General features: G+C 41.2%; 1 protein-coding gene across 5 annotated transcripts in view; it reads right to left on the bottom strand.

The window, feature by feature from the left end:
* FARP1 (FERM, ARH/RhoGEF and pleckstrin domain protein 1) overlaps nucleotides 1-18,090 on the bottom strand; it is a 307,147-nt gene that overhangs the window by 266,779 nt on the left and 22,278 nt on the right. For 2 of the 5 annotated variants that reach the window (XM_042255016.1, XM_042255018.1), the window contains exon 2: nucleotides 9,970-10,060. The exons of the other annotated variants lie outside the window; for them this stretch is intronic. The gene's annotated coding sequence lies outside the window, so the exon portion shown is untranslated. The remainder of the gene's footprint in view (nucleotides 1-9,969; nucleotides 10,061-18,090) is intronic. 5 annotated transcript variants of the gene reach the window in all.

The raw sequence follows: 18,090 nt of genomic DNA, 5'->3' as shown, positions 1-18,090 counted from the left end.
ATACAAAAATTCAAAATATATTTATTAGTGCCATCTTTCTGCATTCCATGTATATGTATATTCCGTGTACAATGTACAATGTATAGTATTTGTTTTGCTCTGACTTATTTCACTCTGTATAGTAGGCCCTTACATTACCATATGTAAAATTAGATAGCCAGTGGAAATTTGTTGTATGACACACGGACCTCAAATTTGGTGCTCTGTGACAACCGAGAGGAGTGGGGTGGGGTGGGTGGCAGAAGGGAGGTTCAAGGAGCGGGGAGCATTATACCTATGGCTGATTCATGTTACTGTATGGCAGAAACCAATACAATATTGTAAAGCAATTATCCTCCAATCAACAATAAATTTTAAAATATATATTTATTACATTAGACCTCAAGTAGATTTTAAGGTAAAAATTCACTATGCCCAGCTTGAAATGTCTTTGCAATACGCACGGCGATAAGTAAATATTCTCTCTATTGAGCACGTATTTAATTTTAATATTACATCTGGTTAGTGAGAGAATTTCTATTTCTATGATTTACATAATCTGGCTAACTAATGTATCATTAATTCAAATCTTTGTCGGTACTGCTCATTATAATACCAAATGTCTTAGCAGAATCTGTAATTATTCTCAGATAATCAAAAGCTCTTACTGTCTACCTGTGACAATGACCAAATTGTGGCAAAAAAAAAAAAAAGAAAGAAAGAAAGAAACAGGCATTCTCTGTGAACTTGTCTACAGTTCACTAATGATATTCGTGAACTAATAATGTCAACTAATGATATTCTGGGTAGACATCGAACAATTACTTAACAATGTATTATACTTCCCTGGAGGTCCAGTGGTTAAGAGTTTGCCTTGCAATGCAAGGGGACACGTGTTCCATCCCTGGTCAGGGAATTAAGATCCCACATGCCATGAGGCAACTGGGCCTGTGCAATTGGGAGCCCGTGTACCACAACTAGAGAGAGCCTGTGCACATGATACAATGAAAGCTTGCCTGTCACAACCAAGACTTGATGCAGCCAAATAAATAAATACATACAAATAAACATTTTTTTAAAAAAGAATGTATGATAAACTAAAAGTTTGTAATATAATTTAAATGCTATTATTTTTTCATGATCACACACACACACACAAAAAAAAAACTCATTTCTGACCATCACCACCTTAAGAAGCCTGCCCCGGCTGCCCAATCTATTGGGTTGGCCAAAATGTTCATTCTGGATTTTCGTAACATGGTATGGAAAAACCCGAATGAATGTTTTGGCCAACCCAATACTTAAAACCCTTCAGAGGGCATGAGTTCGTGCACCTGACCATCCTGTCACCTAAATCTTGTTCCCAGTCAGTGAGGACATCTCCACCAGCCAGCACCCATCAGGCTACCGAGTCCTGCTCTCTTCCCGGGAAGACAACAGGAAGTGGACATGCATCACACAACAGGCAGAAGAGGAAGTGCTCTCTCTACCACCCCAGGGAAAGGGACGCTGGGAAGCCAATGGCAAACCTCCACGGGCCATATCTGTTTGCAGTCCACCTAGAGTTGCAAACCTGGAAATGTCCTGTTGAAGTAGTTGTTCAGTCACTGAGTCACGTCCGACTCTTTGCAACCCCATCGATTGCAGTATGCCAGGCTCCCCTGTCCTGTCCTCCCGTATCTCCTGGGGTTTGCTCAAATTCATGTCCATTCATGATGCTAACTAACCATCTCGTCCTCTGCCACCCCCTTCTCCTTTTGCCTTCAATCTTTCCCAGCATCAGGGTCTTTTCCAGTGAGTCGGCTCTTTGCATCAGGTGGCCAAATGCTTCAGCTTCAGCATCAGTCCTTCCAATGAATATTCAGGGTTGATTTCCTTGAGGATTGATTTAGGGTTGGTTTCCTGATGAAGTGTGAGTGGCTCAGTCATGTCACACTCTTTGGGATCCTATGGAGTGTAGCCTGCCAGATTACTCTGCCCATGGGATTTCACAGACCAGAATACTGGAAGGGGTAGCCATTCCCTTCTCCAGGAGATCTTCCCCATCCAGGGATCGAACCTGAGTCTCCTGCACTGTAGGTAGATTCTCTCCTGTTTGAGCCACCAGAGAAGCCCCCAGTGTTGAAGAGGCCAGTGCTTTTCCCTAACCACACACAAGTTTAATGTCAACTAAAGCTGAACTCACTTGTTGTATCTTCGAAAGCCAGGACAAGCACTCCTATCTGACACTACAAACAGTTCTGAAGGAAGGCTACTCAGAAACTCATCTCTAAAAAGGGGTTGCGGTGGTCTTCAAAGTGCCAGTTCAGCCTTCACTGCCCTCAAGTTCACAGTCAGGGCTGCAACAGACCCTCAAGTAAACTTGGCCAGTTCAGGCAAAGTCAAGGCACTAGGGCATCACCATAAGCTTTTCACAGATCATGCCCTCACCTTGATATCTTGAAACTCCTTTCATTCAACAAGTGTTTACTGGGCCTTCTTTCTTACAAGAACTGTTCTAGGCATTCAGGAATGAAATAAGGTCCCTGCCCTCAGGGGTCCTGCCAAAATGTGAATGTCTCACCAGAAAAGTCCACAGGCCATGAAGGATGACCAATGGCCAAGTTCAAGCTGGTAATAACGCCAACTCAAGTTCACTAGAACACACATCGCATGCATTGGAAAGAACTTCAGAGCTTAGAGATATTTGTTTTCACGGTTCAAAAGACCACATCTGAACAGATTCCCCCTCAAGTTTTGTATTTTATTTTTCTCAAGTCACAGCTAACTATCTTAATGATTGGATGAACTCCCTAAAGAATATTCAACACATGTACTGCATGCTATATTTAATAGCAGGATTTAAATAACAGTAAAAAAAACAATGGACAAAACTAGACCCAAACTCTGGTCATGGAAATTAATTACATCAATAAGAGGAAAATGGGAATAAGAGAACTAACTTTCCATTTCCCCATCAAACCTCTCCATGAGATTATTTCAACAGTCAAATGGCTTTTGCAAATATAATCTCCAGCTCCACGTGGTATCCATCCAACTGCCCAGATTAAAATGTTTTTGACTCAACTTCCTAATTATTTTCCTGGATTTTTGCCAGGACCTACGCTCTTCAGGTTAATTTTGCCTATGATATCTGCCTAGTGACAATATTACAGAACACTCCCACCAACGCATGGCCCTTTCTAATCCTGTGTTCAATCGCGTCTCACTGGTAGCCTGAAATTGGCCACGGTGGACATATTTACACCACAGGAATCAGTGAATGCTCTGAACCAGAGTGCTGTTCTTTTTTTTGCTTTTCAAGATAGCTGATCATTAAACAGTTCTTTCCCATCCTAAGCACCTCATCAAAAAATTATGTACCTTAAAAATTAGTCATAAACTGAAATATCACCCCAACTATTAGCTAAAAACATAAAATGAATTTTACTTCAATCCCCAAACCAGAGGAGGTTCAGTAACTGAAACAATCTTTTAGAAAGATGAGTTTCTCACAAATTCTTAGGTCTTATTAGCACTGAGATATTCTAAAGGCCCCAGAGCCTTCCTACCCACAGCCATCACAGGGAAGAGCAGCCTGATCTTTACAAATCTAGGAAATAACATTTTGGTATCTTTTTTCCTTCAAATATCTTTTAATGCACCAGTCCATACTTTTCTAAGAAGCAAAAACAGGATCACACCACACACCGTGTTTTATAAGATGCTTTTAAATGTAAATCTAGTGTGACTAATTTTCCATTGATCAAACAGTCTCCCATACCCTTATTATAGCCTGAACCTTTAAAATGACATGTTAAAATATTTTTTTAAAGGGAAGGAAGGGGCTTCCTTGATGGCTCAGTGGTAAAGAATCTGCCTGCTAATGCAGGTTAGACTCCAGGTCTGGGAAGATCCCACATGCTGCAGAGCAACGAAGCCAGGTGCCACAATTATTGAGCTTGTGCTCTAGAGCCCAGGAACTACAACTACCGAGCCTGTGTGCCACAACTAGGGAAGCCCTTGGGCCCTAAAGCCCATGCTCCACAGCAAGAAGCCACCGCAGGGAGAAGCCAGGGCACCGCACTAGAGAAAGCGCGCACAGCGATGAAGACCCAGCACAGCCAAAAATAAATAATAATAAAAAACCCTGCAGGCAGATTCTTTTCAAGGTATAATAAATAAGAGAATGGGAAAAAGGACAGTGGGTGAAATGCACACGAATAGATGTTTCTTTGTCCTTCCCACCCCAGCCTTCTGACCCTCAACATCTCCTACACATCAGCCCTTTTAGCAAATAGCTCAGCCTCATTCAAATATGAGTGCATAGGGAGCAGGAATGCAAGCCAGAGACAGATGATAATATGCACAAGTAAAAACAATTACCAGGAGCAGGACTACATCAGGAAAACGCAGGGCCCCTTTGTTCAGGAATTACTGGTAATTTCAAGACAGTGAGAGTGGTGTGTGATGTAAGCGTAGGGCCCTGAGCAAATGTACAGATCACGTGCCCAGGAAGCTGGCCACAGAAATCAACAAAGGTAACAGACTCAGAGGTCAGGGAAAAAAACAGTTCTCCCTTCTCTCCAAACTACTCAAGGTAAAATCGCCTCTCTAAAAAAAGAGACTCAGAGATGAGGTAAGAATTGGTTATCATTTATCTAAGAGATTTTAAATGGACTGATAAGGCTGAAGAGATGGGAGTTTTGGCGCTAGTGGTAAAGAACTCACCTGCCAATGCAGGATACCTAAGAGATGTGGGTACAATCCCTGGGTCAGGAAGCTCCCCTAGAGATGGAAATGGCAACCCACACCAGTATTCTTGCCTGGAGAATCCCACGGACAAGAGGAACCTGGCCACCAATGGTCCACAGGGTCACAGAAAGTCAGACATGACTAAAGTGACTTAGCAATCTTAAGAGATTTTAAATGGACTGATCAAGCTGAAGAAATGGAGTCTACTAATTTATTTTTACATGAAACAAAGATGAATATTTTTTAGTGGTAAAAACTACAATTCACAAAGAAAATACACACCATAAATCATTAGACATCTAACAGCAAAGAAACATACATAAAACAAAAATCAGAAAAAAATATAAGGGAAAGATATATATATATATATATATATATATAAAACCATAGTGAGCCATCTTAACATTTCTTCTAAAAATAAAGAATGGAGTTTAAAAAAAAATTATAGGGGACTTCTCTGGTGATCCAGTGGTTAAGAATTCACCTTCCAATGCAGGGGACAAGGGTTCAATCCCTGGTCAGAGAACTAAGATCCCACATGGTGCAGGGCAACCAAGCCTGCACAGCACAGAGCCCGAGCACTAACTAGAGGCGCATGCGTGCTGCAACGAAGATCAAACACAGCCAAAATTAAGAATAAATGAAAGAATTATAGAATGGAGCCACACAGCCGCACCAATAAACAGACAGTAAGCACCTGAAAACACAAACACACACAGGAAGCAAACTTGAGGAAATGACTCAAAGTAGGAAGAAACAATCATCCCATAAATGACTGCAAGAACAGACAGAGATCTGGAAGACGAAGGATACAGAACACAACAACTGCAGTTCTTGAAAAGTAAAGACAATCCAAAATACGTACAAAGTGTTAAAAGGTCTAACCATGAAAAACTTTCTGATAAGAAGACAGACCTGGGACTTCCCTAGTGGCCCAGTGGATAAGAATCTGCCTGCCAATGCAGGGGACACAGGTTCGATCCCTGGTCCGGGAAGATCCCACATGCCTCAGGGTAACTAGGCCCGTGTGCCACAACTTCCGAGCCCCTGCTCTAGAAACTGCTCCTCAACAAGAGAAGCCACTCCAGTGAGAAGCCCCCACACCGCAAGGAAGAGTAGCCCCTGCTAGCTGCAACTACAGAAAGCCTGTATACACAGCAAGGAAGACACAGTGCAGCCAAAAATAAATAAACTTTAAAATTAAAAAAAAATAATAAAAGAAGACCAGACGCTGCAGATACTGCAGGTACAGGAAGTCCCAGGAAAGGGACACGAAATAGCCAATGCTCAGAGAGGCTTAAATTCCAAAAGAAATGCAAGAACGCAATGGGCATGTCCAATGGAAAAAGCTGGTCAGTCACGTGCAAGAGAGAAAAACATTAACCTGGCCTCTCCTAGCCTTCCTCTCCACAAATACCCAATGCTAAAAAAGAAGGGAGAGTAATGTTTGCAATTCCAAGGTCAAGAAAGGGTGACCTCAGAACTCAACCCTCAAACTGTCTTTCAGATATTAAGGGAAGAACCAGCCATTCTGAAGCAGTTCAGAACACAGTATCCATGAGGACTTCAACCCGATGATGAAATGCAGCCAAACTAGAATGAATCACAAAGTTTTTTAAAAAATCTCAAGAATGGCAAAACCACAGGTGGGAGACTGGTGATCAGGCCTGAATCCGTGGGAAAAACGGACTAAGAGAAAAGAGCTATGGAAATTGTGGTATTAGAGCAGAAAACAAATGCTACAATCTTTTCCATTTTAAAATTCATAATTGACAAAAAAAATTGGTACTGGGGAGACGGGGGGACATAAGGTCAGTGCTAATATTTTACTTTCAAAAGAGGAGTCAACATGTCTCCATTTGCAATAAATAGATTATAAGAAATTGTTCTAATCTCAACATCTTTTCTTATAAATATAGTTTCTTAAAGATACCTCTAATCTCTGTCTTGGTGAGGAAGTCAGCAACTCTTTCAGTCTTGCTTAAATTTCCTTTCCTTTGTTTTAAAGTCAGTTTTATTTTATACCTTTATGTAAATAACACATATGATAAGATTCTAGCCATCCTTCTCATTTGGCCTGTAACACCTTCCAGATAGAATTTACAAAATGTCAACACAATTTCTAAATAGTGAAACCTGGGGTACTTTTTTTTATACATTTGTCCTTTGTACTATTTTGTATGATTTGACCTTCTATAACAATAAAGTTGGAAGGACCGATGCTGAAGCTGAAGCTCCAGTATGTTGGTCATCTGATGCCAACAGCCAACTCACTGGAAAAGCCCCTGATGCTGGGAAAGACTGAAGGCAAAAGGGGAAGAGGGCGTCAGAAGATGAGATGGCTGGATGGCCCATCGATGCAATGGACATGAACCTGGGCAAACTTTGGGAGATGGTGAGGGACGGGGAGGCCTGGCGTGCTGCAGTCCATGGGGTTGCAAAGAATCAGACAAGACTGGGCGACCTAACAACATACCACTGCCCTACAACAAGTTAATTTTCAACAGCAAAGAATATCTTATCATTACTCCCTAAAAGAGTAAGTTTATTGGTTTTGATCTTCTCCATGCCTGCCAGGCAGGCAAAAACCTAAATGTTAGTCTCTCCATTTCTTATTGTTCCTATTATCTCCCTTTCATAGGTGAAAAAACGGAAACCCAGGGAAGTTAACTAATCTGCCCAAGAGCACCCAGCAAGGATGTGACCTTAGATCCCCACCTTCACTGCAGGTGGGCTGACAGAATTCCTGGAGTTAACTTTGTTTCATTCAGGAGGTGTGTCTGTGCCTACAGCAGCAGGGAGAAGTCTGAGCTACAATGAAAAGGATACACTCATCCCTGTCTGGTGGTTGCAGAAACTGACGCAACTCTTAGAAAACAAACCGGAAAGAAGTATTCAAGAGTCCTTAAAATGCTTATATATTTTAACACAGTAATTCTATTTTCAGGAATCTAATGGAAGAAAACAATCATATGGGGAAAAGTACATAAATAAAAACACTAAATGAAGCATCACTTCCACTATCAAAAATTAGCAATACAATGTCTAACAACAGAGGACTGGTACAATAAAGCATAGTAGAATCATACACGTGATCACTATGCAGGCATTAACAGGCACACCACAAAGGAATACTAAGTGCCTCAGCAAGTAGAGAGCCCTTGAGCATTCCTGGTTACGCAATACAGATTACATTCGCGCACTCACGTCTATTTCCTCGCTAACCACCCCTGACACACACACTTCAGTGGTGGTAATCAAATTAAAAAGGTGAGGTCCCACAAAAAGGAGTCAGAAGAAAGAGACAGAAGGGAACAAGAAGATTTAAGCAGAAACATTTTAAAAGAAAGTGAACTCGAGAATGTTAACTGACGTGGAAGCAAGTTGAACCTATGCCTGAAAAAGAAGATGACAAGAACCGGTTCACCAAATTCTAAGATAAACCCTGAAAAGCTCAGGATCTGTAGGCATCAGACACCGTGAAACCAGAAGGGGTGAACACAGGAGGTCCGGCTGAAATTTAGAAGATCTCCCACCCCTGGCAGATGCAGGCCATTTCCCACTTGTGGAGATTGAACCTGAAGGTCCCCAAGAAAACAAAAAAACAGGTTCCAATCCATTAGTGTACAAGCCCTATCAACATCTTCAGATTTCTGCCAGCTCCTGTTGAAAGAAGTGTTTCACTCTTACATATAAACAGCCTGAGGCAACCAGATATTTTAGGAAAGCTTCCAACATGAAAAATGGGAACAAATCAAACAAAGGAAAATCTAGAATTACCATCCTAAAAGAAAACTGACAAGTGATCAACAGGCCTTTACATTGATAGCTCATTCAGTGGACGCTCATTCATCTCACTGGCTCTCATCAGAGATGCCCTGGTACCCAGGAAGAGAAACCCACACACAGCATCTTCACACATCCCACACTGGAGGTGTCTGTGGAGACTCTGCCAGTGAGTTTCAGCTCATCTTTCAAACTAGCTGGTAAAGTGATAAACCTAAATCTGAAAAAAGAAGTCAAGGAATTATATACACTACTTTATGATTATATCTGGTGAATGATCAAGAATTATAATCACACAAAATCCTATGAACAAATTATTTTAAAATGTGTAAGATAAACATGAGAAAAATAAGAGTTAAAATATTTGAATCCGATCACCTCTGGGTATTAGATATTAGTTTGTATCTTACTTTTTCTTTGTATTTCTTTGCATGTGTGCTTTTTAGTTTCTGCCCTGAACACATATTACTTTTAAATCTTTTAAAAGTGTGTGTTTCAGAATAACCTCTATTGCAAGGGCTTCCACAGGAAACTATCAGAATGTGTTGAAAAAGGAGCACTAGGTGAGGCAGTTGAAAGGCAAATGAGGAAGAGCCTTTCCAGAAATTCATCTGAGAGTGAGAAATAGGTCAGAGGGGAAGGTCTGGCAAAGAAACTTTTCTGTTCACTATTTCTTAAAATGAGAAAGACGAGTCTGTTTACAAAGTAGGAGAAGCCAGCTAAAAAATCAGCCTCTTCTGGGGAGATTTCCATCTCTAACTTAAGATGGCAACTTATTCCTCTCCCAAGGTAAACACAACCATGCCAACTGAGTTATTTACAGGGACTCTGGAGAATTATATAAATTTTCAGAGAAACTAACTCATATCTCAACTTTGGCTGTGAATTCCTTGAAGATGGAAACCATGTCTTACACTTCCTATTTCTGAATGGCCCACAAAGCAGGTCCCATTAGCAAAAATGAACCACATCCAACTGCCCAGCCATCTGCTACTCAAACACTTGCTGCAGAAATCTTCAGCAACACCCTCAACCTGACTTTAACCTTGAACCACCCCCACTCACTCATCCACTGACCCAGGTTCCAATCAGAGGTAGGTAGTGGCTAAGGGCACAGATCAGTAGCCACCCTGGTTTCAAATCACAGCTCGACGGATTACCGGCTGTGTGACTCTGGGCATGTGGCTTGACCTCTCTGTGTCTCAATTTCCTCCTGGGTGATAGTATCTACTCTTCAATACTGGTTTGAGAAAACAAATTAACATTGCAGTGTGCTTAGAAGCATGCCTGACATATAGCAAGCACTCTCAAAGTGCTGGTTATTATTATTCAAGGAGGGAAAGTGGCAATCGCATGGGAGACAAAGCAGACAGTTCAAGTGCTCCATAAAAGTAGGTCATTTTGCAGAGCTTTCTCTGAGAATTGTCTTTGCCAAAGTTAAAAGCACAATGCTTCTGCACAATGACTCACCAGTCCTCTCCTCCCCTCATCCCTCAGTTTCTGTCAGTTCTGTCAAAGGGTTATTTTATTCACTTTCAAGCCTTCCAAAAACATTTGGAATCTGCACAAAAGAAGAAATATGAAACTTTCAGGCAGTGATAAGCAGAAATTCTAAGCTGCTGCTCCAGGATCTCCCTGCAACTCCGACTAGAGTTCCTGTCACACACTTCACATGTGTTTGAGAATTTCTGAAGCATGCTAGACTCAGCTATACACCTGGAACTTTCTCAGGTGCTTCAAGCCATCAACCTTTGAGAACATTCCAGATAAACACTAATATATGGACATATTTATACATACAAAGATGTATTTTAAATATATATTCCTCTACTTTAAAATACTAGAATGTCTCATTAGTGATTCATTTGCAAAATTACAGCAGAAAGGCCATCTCCACAAACCGCTGCTAAATTTGATACTTTGGTTGATTGATACTTTGGTTGACCTGTTTAAGACTGGTAAACAAAAGCTGACCACATTTCGGTCAATTTTCTTGTCTCTACCCTGTGTATTTTTAAGGTCTGAAATAAACATTCTGTAATTGGAAAGAAGCAAGCCTGGTCTTGGGTCCTGGATGCACACGTCCACAGGTGGTTGAGTCTTTCCCAACACCAAACTCCAAGATCAAGGCTGTGGCGCATCCCTAGCTTCCAGTTCAACAACTGCCAACAGGACTGGCAGCATCTTTGTCACAGCAATTGGGGGAGGGTGCCGGGGCTGGGGTCATGACCTATTATTCTCTCTGGATTGGAGGGGGCAGTCCCCTTCATAAAAGGGACATTTAAATTAAAGCAGACGTTATATTTACAAGTACATGGGGTTTCTAAAGCCCACCACATCACACCCCAATCCCTTGGTCCAAAAGCAGATCTGCCAGGATACAGAAACTCTACTTTAAAAAAAATTTTTTTTATTCTTTTTTTTTAAAATTATGAAAGTATGGTAACACATTTACAGGAGACTTGGAAAATACAGAATAAAGTTACATATATTTCCACTATATGATACAATTATTTTTCAAATAGATAAATTAAGATTTTTACTTGGAGTTTTAATACCAAACTCTCAAAATTTAATAGAATGAATATACAGAAAAGTAGAAGGATACAGTAGACCTGAAAAGCACCATGAACTAGTTCAACATGACTTATACAATGTTCACACAACAGTAAGATACAAATGCTATTCACGTTCCCACAGATTGTAAACCAGGAGACACTAGAACATATCCAGGGACAGAAAACATGCAAAAATTTCATGGTCTAAAGGTATTAAAATCATACAGAGTCTGTTTTCTTATCACCATGGAATTATGTTAGAAATCAATATCAAAATAATATTTGAAAATAATCCACATATTTCCAAGTGCAGTGTGACATTTACCAAAAGAGATCTTTGACTTAAGCCATTGAAAGCCTCAATAGTTAGAAGACTAAAAAAAACAGAAGGTGATTGCAAAGAAAACATTTAAATAAGAAATATCAAAATGAGAAATAATATCAAAGATACTTTAAAAACCCCATGTAATTGGAAATTAAATGTCCACTTTTAAATGATGGGAGTATCTAAGAAGCCATATAAAAAAAACTAGAAAATATTTGTAACAATAAAAACGAAGAGAGAATTTATCAGAATTTGTTGCATGCAGCTGAAGTAGCTCAAAGCAACTAAACACAATAAAAGCTAACTCTGCTTCTTTCACTGACTAAAGGCACATGTAATGAATGGTCAACAGAGCCTTCCAATCACACCCAGGTGAGAAGGCTCTGGCCAAGCCAAACAGGCTTGAATGCTTTCCTGGATTTTCAGAAGAGGTGCCCCCCTCCTACCTCCACCCACAGCCCCCCTGACTGTGGGATTCTGGTTACAATCTTGCAGAAATCCTGAAAATAGCTCACAGGAATGCATTCCAGGGTTACAAACCCCTTAGGGGTCCAAAGACTCCAGGTTGAGAGGCAAAATCCCAGAGTAAATGAAAATGAAAACCTGAAGACGTTTCACCCAGGTTGATGGATATCCTAAAATATACAACATTCCTTCTCAAGAATTTGCCTAAGTACCACCTGAAATGGAAGGCGAGCCCTGGAACGATCTGCCATTGACTTTTCTATTTATGCCAACTGCCCATAAAAATTCCTCTCCTGCTTTGCAAGGACAAAACTCAGGAACAAATGACCTAATTAAGCAGGAGATTTCCTGGCTTACAGCTACGAAGAAGACTAACATGCAATGAAACGATGCTAAATTTGAAAGGGGCTGTAAGCCAAACCGATTGAGCGAACTGGGTTTGCTTTTTTTTTTTTTTTTAATGTGTGTACCCAGCGCCGTCGGAGCTCAAACCGTGAGCATGACAGCCATCCTTAACCACTTTTATTTATGAAGCAACCAGAATGCGTTATTTCCCCCCACTTATCGGCTGCATATTTTTCAAAATGTGATTATGCAGCACTCTGAATGCCTCTTCTTGGCACATTTTGTCGGCCTGCCTTTGCTACGGGGTTGTTGCCAACGCAACACAATAGAGGGGGTTTGCTGTCTCTCACTTCGGCTCTCAGAAATGTGCTCAATTACCCCATACTCTCACTGAGCTCTAAACTCTCCACCCTCTCTGATTTTGCACAGATGTTCAAGGAGAAAGTTGTTGGTTTTGTGTTTTTTTGTTTTTTTTTTTTGTTTTTTTGCTTTAAATGAATGTCAAGAGCCTGGCACAATACTGTACAAAGAAATGCATAAGTCAGCACTGTCCAAAAGCTGGTTATGAGCTCACTTCCTCTTTCCAGCTTCTCCACGTCCCAAAAAATAAACATGGGAACGATCATGCTTGCCCAATGTCTAAAAAAAACAACCAGGAAGTGCGCAGGTGAAGCACTCACAGGTAATTTTCCTCGGCTCCTTTGTGCTGAACTTTAAGGAGCTGGGCAGTATGCTCAGGGTGCTTTGCCAGAGGCCATCCTGGTTCTTTTGGCTACCCCCAAACCCCCCCGGGAGGTGAGGTCATGGGGAAATTCCTAGGGGGTCACATAACTGCTCCAAGGAGCCTGAGACCATGTCCATCCCCCATGCCCACCCCCATGACACCCTATTTTCGGAGCTGTGTTGATTCTGCCAGTTTCTCTCTCCTTCCCAGCACTTCCTCCCTGGGGTCACCGAGATCTCCCTCAGTGGCCAAAATTAAATCAGTAGCTGGATTCCAACTTAGAAACGTCTCATTTCTGGCTAATCAGAACTAGGATTCTCGTACTCTTGCATGTCTGGGAGCTATCAACAGTGACAAGTCTGTTTCATCCAGGAGAAAACTGCTAACCTGGTGTGAAGCTGGCAAACACCCACAGGGAGAGTGAAAACATCTGTAGTCAAACAATTAAAAAAAAAAAAAAACCTCTCACACAGACTGATTTTCTGTGTGATGGTGAGAAAACTCAGACAGAAAAATGGGAAGGTATGAGCTAGTACAAACAGGGGCACGTGTATGTTTGAATGGCAAACCTAGATCATAACAACTCACAGACATTCTTAGACTGATCCATAAATTAGGGTGAATCTGCACCCTTGGAAAATGAAAATTCTGCAATTTCTGGAACCATTTTGGTCTCATGTATTATTGCTTCTACAGTAAATTTTTTATCATTTTACATTGCACCTTGACAAAATAAAATAAACTTTGAGCTGAACATGGCAGATAAACCACATGCCAGCAACACCTCTCCCACCAAAAAACCAACTGAAAGGATAGTAAACGTATCTTTTTAAAAGGACAAAAAAAATACAGCAGCAGAGAAGAGAACAGACAAAACATTCACCTGACACTTGGATGGGAAGCAGACATGTAACTGGTGATTTCGCTCATGAACGATGCTCAGAGAGGGTCCAACCAGCAGGCCTGTCCTACACGTCTCCACTCTTGAGTCTATGGCAGGCTCCCACTGAAGGGAAGGTGGGAGACGGCGTGAAACAGAGGCTGATGGTCCAATACAAAGAGGATGGACCTTGGGGCTCCCAGTCCCCTCCTCCTATCTGCCCCAAGCGCCAGCTAAGAGGCTTATTATCCAAACAAACTGAACCAAGATCAGAGATGACAGACGGCACAATGAGAAAGCGATGGGATTCAGGGCTGAAAACTCAGAAAGAGACGGTGGGAATAAGGGAGAGCCTACTGACTACCCCATGGGATCCACATCCCCCTCCTTCCATTCTGCTTCCAGATGCTTCTGGAATACTCGGAGCTGATCCCAGCCCAGGCTTACCCCAGACAAGGCTGGTGGAATTTTTCTCTGCAGAACCTGAAACACATACAAACATTTGAGAAGACCAGCTGTTGCTTCATCGCTTTAAGAAACATCAACAATTGACAAGCCTGTTCACATGCACAGAGAATCAGATCTGAGTTTTTGTATCTTACTTTTAATACTTGCTCTTAGTAATAGCCAAGGCTGAGCAAACCTTTACAGAAAGCCTATGAAATGAAAGCTGGGACCAAAACACAGAGAAGGGAAAAAGCCTGGTGAAAGTATGCAGACATTACAGGGGGTGGAGGAAACATACAGAAAGAGATGCTATGAGAAAAATAGCTCTTAGAAACTAGTCATATGGATAATTAAATTTGTTAATTAGAGGAAATTTCATAAAAAGTAGAGCAAAAACTAAATACATGGAAAAATTTTAAAGATAAGTAGGGCATCTTCTGGAAGGCCTAATCCTCAAAACATAGGAATTACAGAAAGACAGAATTAAAAGAAAAAAAAAAAAAAACCTAATTCAAGAAGTATCCCAGACTGATAGACAAGGTTTCCATACAAAAAACAAATGCCCAGAATAATTTTTGAAAGGACCCAGTGAGATATATGCCAAAAACTGTGAAACTTTAAAATATGGGAAGTAAAGATCCCAAAATGTTTCACAGAAGAAAAAATTAAATCATATAACAAAAAATGTTAGAATACAACAGAGCAATGTTTTAAAAATGTCAAAGAAAGTCTCTTCAGTTTTTAATTAGACATGTGGTAAAATTATCAAGCAAACCTAAGCTTGATAGAGACATTTTTAGATGTAATGGCTCAAAAGGAATTTGGCTACCTTGCACCTTTCTGAGAAAGCTACTTGAGTATGTGTTCTATCAAAACACTGGAGTAAATCATGAAATTAGAAGATGTGTAACCCAGAAAATTGTGGGTCCAGAAAAGAAATACAGGGAAGGAAAGTCCCTGAATGATGGCTGTGTAATAGGCCTCGAGTACAAGCTATCTGCACAAGAGCTGAAAGAGGGGGCTCCAGACAGTGTGCACCAGGGGAAAAAGATGGAGAAACTGAATGGTTACGTGATGTGCTTTCAAAGTTTGGGGAAAATTAGTTGAAAGAAAACTGGCAGGTCTGTTGAAATTATTTGATAGAAGTTAGCTATGGGTATACTGCAACTCAGGCCAATTTTTAAGAACTGAATTATCTCCAGAGAAATCAAAGTTTTTGAAGGAAATAATCACAGGACGGTATTTGACCCAGCAGCGAACACATAGTGAAAACAACAGGCACACTGACTAAGGAGTTAGCAAACCCTGCACCATACCACACGGGGAGCGGGAGAGAAGGAGAAAGGTGGCGGGACGGGGTGACGAGAGAACTCAGTCACTGCCCACTGCGCCCTGGGAGTTTTAACTCCTTTTTTTTTTTTAATATTTATTAATTTACTTTTGACTGCACTGATTCATCGTTGCTGTGTGTCTTCTCAATTCAATGCCTTTTGTTGTTGTGGAGCACAGGCTCTAGGCATGCGTGCTTAGCAGTTATGGCACACGGGTTTAGTTGCCCAACAGCATGATCCCAGAACAAAGATCAAACCCGTGTCCCCTGCATTGGCAGGTAGATTCTTAACCACCGGGCCACCAGCGAAGTCCCAAACTCCTTTCTAAACAGCCTCTCAACTCATCATCCAGTTTCCAGATCTTCCATCCAGCCTACAAGTTCTTCCCAGACATTGAGGGAGGGGTTCCACCAAAATGAGGGGGAGGACATAAAACAGAAGATAGAGGCTCCAGAAAACAGATTTCAGGAAGTCGGGGGTGGGGGGACGGGGCGTGCGGGGGGGTGGATTCCTAGGGTAACATCAGAGATCCTACACCAGGTAACAGAAGTAAAGGGGATGGCCAGGAGATGTAAAGGAGATGGCGGGATGCTCACCAGGAAAGAGACAAAGCCAGGCCAGACTGGAGCAACTCAGACCTCCAGACAAATCCCTTTGAGGACTGGGGATAAAACAGGGACTATCTGAGCATCTGATGAATTTGAATAAACTAAGAGGGATTCAGGCAGGAGATGAGAATTTTGGACTGAATTAGGTAATTATATGGAAAATGAAGTGGAAGAAAAGTTAGATAATAAGTCCAGGGAAAGGAAAATTGGGCAAAAATGGAAACTAGCCACCTTTGACTCTGACATTATTCTTTGAACCAACATAAATTAAAAAAAATAAACCACAAAGTTCTAGAAGAAGTTATGAGACTTTAAAAAATGCTCTCAGACAGCAGAAGCTCTCTCCAAACATGACCTAGACCCCAGACGCCAAGGAAGCAAAGAGTGACAAAGTGCAGAGCCAAAAAGCAAAGTACAGAGCAGGACAAAGCATTTAAATACACTTGACAGAGGGCTAATCTCCTCCACAGGCAAAGGCACTCCTATATATATCAATCATAAAAATGGACAAAGGACAGAACAAGTAGTGGATAGATACCCCAAAAACGTCCAAATGGCTCATCAACATCTGAAAATGTCTCCAACCTCAAAAAGCAGTAAGAAAAACACAAGGGATCATTAAGAAACCCTAACATTTCTCACTGATCAGATTAGGAAATGCGAACACTGGACATGACTGTGGTTGCTCATTGGAACAGGCAGTCAGTGCGATGATTCAGAGGGGTCTCTGGATTCAGATGGCCTGGGTTCAAGTCCTAGCTCACCACTCACTGGAGCTGGCCCTTAGCCAGCTTACATCATCTCTGTGACCTCAGTTTCCTTTATCTGTAAAGATGTGATAACCACAGTACTTCTAAGAGTTGCTCTGAGGATTAAACAAGTTAACATCCACAAAGTACTTGAAAAAGCATAAAGTAAGAACTATGTATGAGTTAGTACAACAAATGAATGAACTCCTGAAGGGCCAAGTGGCAATATCTATCTACATTAAAAAGAAATACACCCTCTGACTGCAGACCCCACCTCTGGGATTTATATTTCAGATGTACTCACAAAGAGACTTCAAGAACCTTCACTGCAGCATTGTTTATTAACAGCAGACCATTTGAAATATAAATGTCTATCAACAGGGACAACTTTACGGGGAATGAAAGGTTCCCCATAAAATGAAACGTTCAGTTCAGTCGCTCAGTCGTGTCCAACTCTTTGCAACCGCATGAATCACAGCACGCCAGGCCTCCCTGTCCATCACCAACTCCCGGAGTTCACTCAGACTCGCGTCCATCGAGTCAGTGATGCCATGCAGCCATCTCATCCCTGCCAATAAAAACTGAGGCAGATCTGTATATACCAATATAAAATAATCTTCAGGGTGTGTTAAGTAAACAAAATACAACATAATATCTAGTATATGCTACCATTTGTGTTAAATGGCTATGCATAAAATATTTCTGGAATGATATGCTTTTTTTTTAATGATGGGAGGTTATCATATAAAGGTCCTACCAGGTTTGTTTTTAATGGGCAAGAATCAAAAATGATTCTTTCCAAAGTGTTGGAAAACTCTTCTTAAAGAGAGTAAACGTTCCCCGTATAACTTTATTTTCACTATTTGCTCTACAAACCTTGTTCCCAAAGCATTGAGTTAAAACAAACTTCAGCCTGACGGAGTTCAAACTGCTGTGAGCCCTGAATTATTGGGGTGGAAAACCAAGGCCTGATGGTCCACGCACAGAGCAGCATGTCCACAATACCTACTTCAGGCATTACAATTTGTCCCACAGCACTGAGACGGCTTTCACTTCGTTCAATAACAGCATGATATGCCAAATTACAGTACACTTAATTTTTAGAAAGACAAATAACAAGTTCAAATGACAAGATTCAAACATGCGCTCTCCTGTTCAT

This window comes from Ovis aries, chromosome 10 (genome assembly GCF_016772045.2).
Source record: "Ovis aries strain OAR_USU_Benz2616 breed Rambouillet chromosome 10, ARS-UI_Ramb_v3.0, whole genome shotgun sequence".
Lineage (NCBI taxonomy): Eukaryota > Metazoa > Chordata > Mammalia > Artiodactyla > Bovidae > Ovis > Ovis aries.
This window is presented reverse-complemented; position numbering and strand designations above follow the sequence as displayed.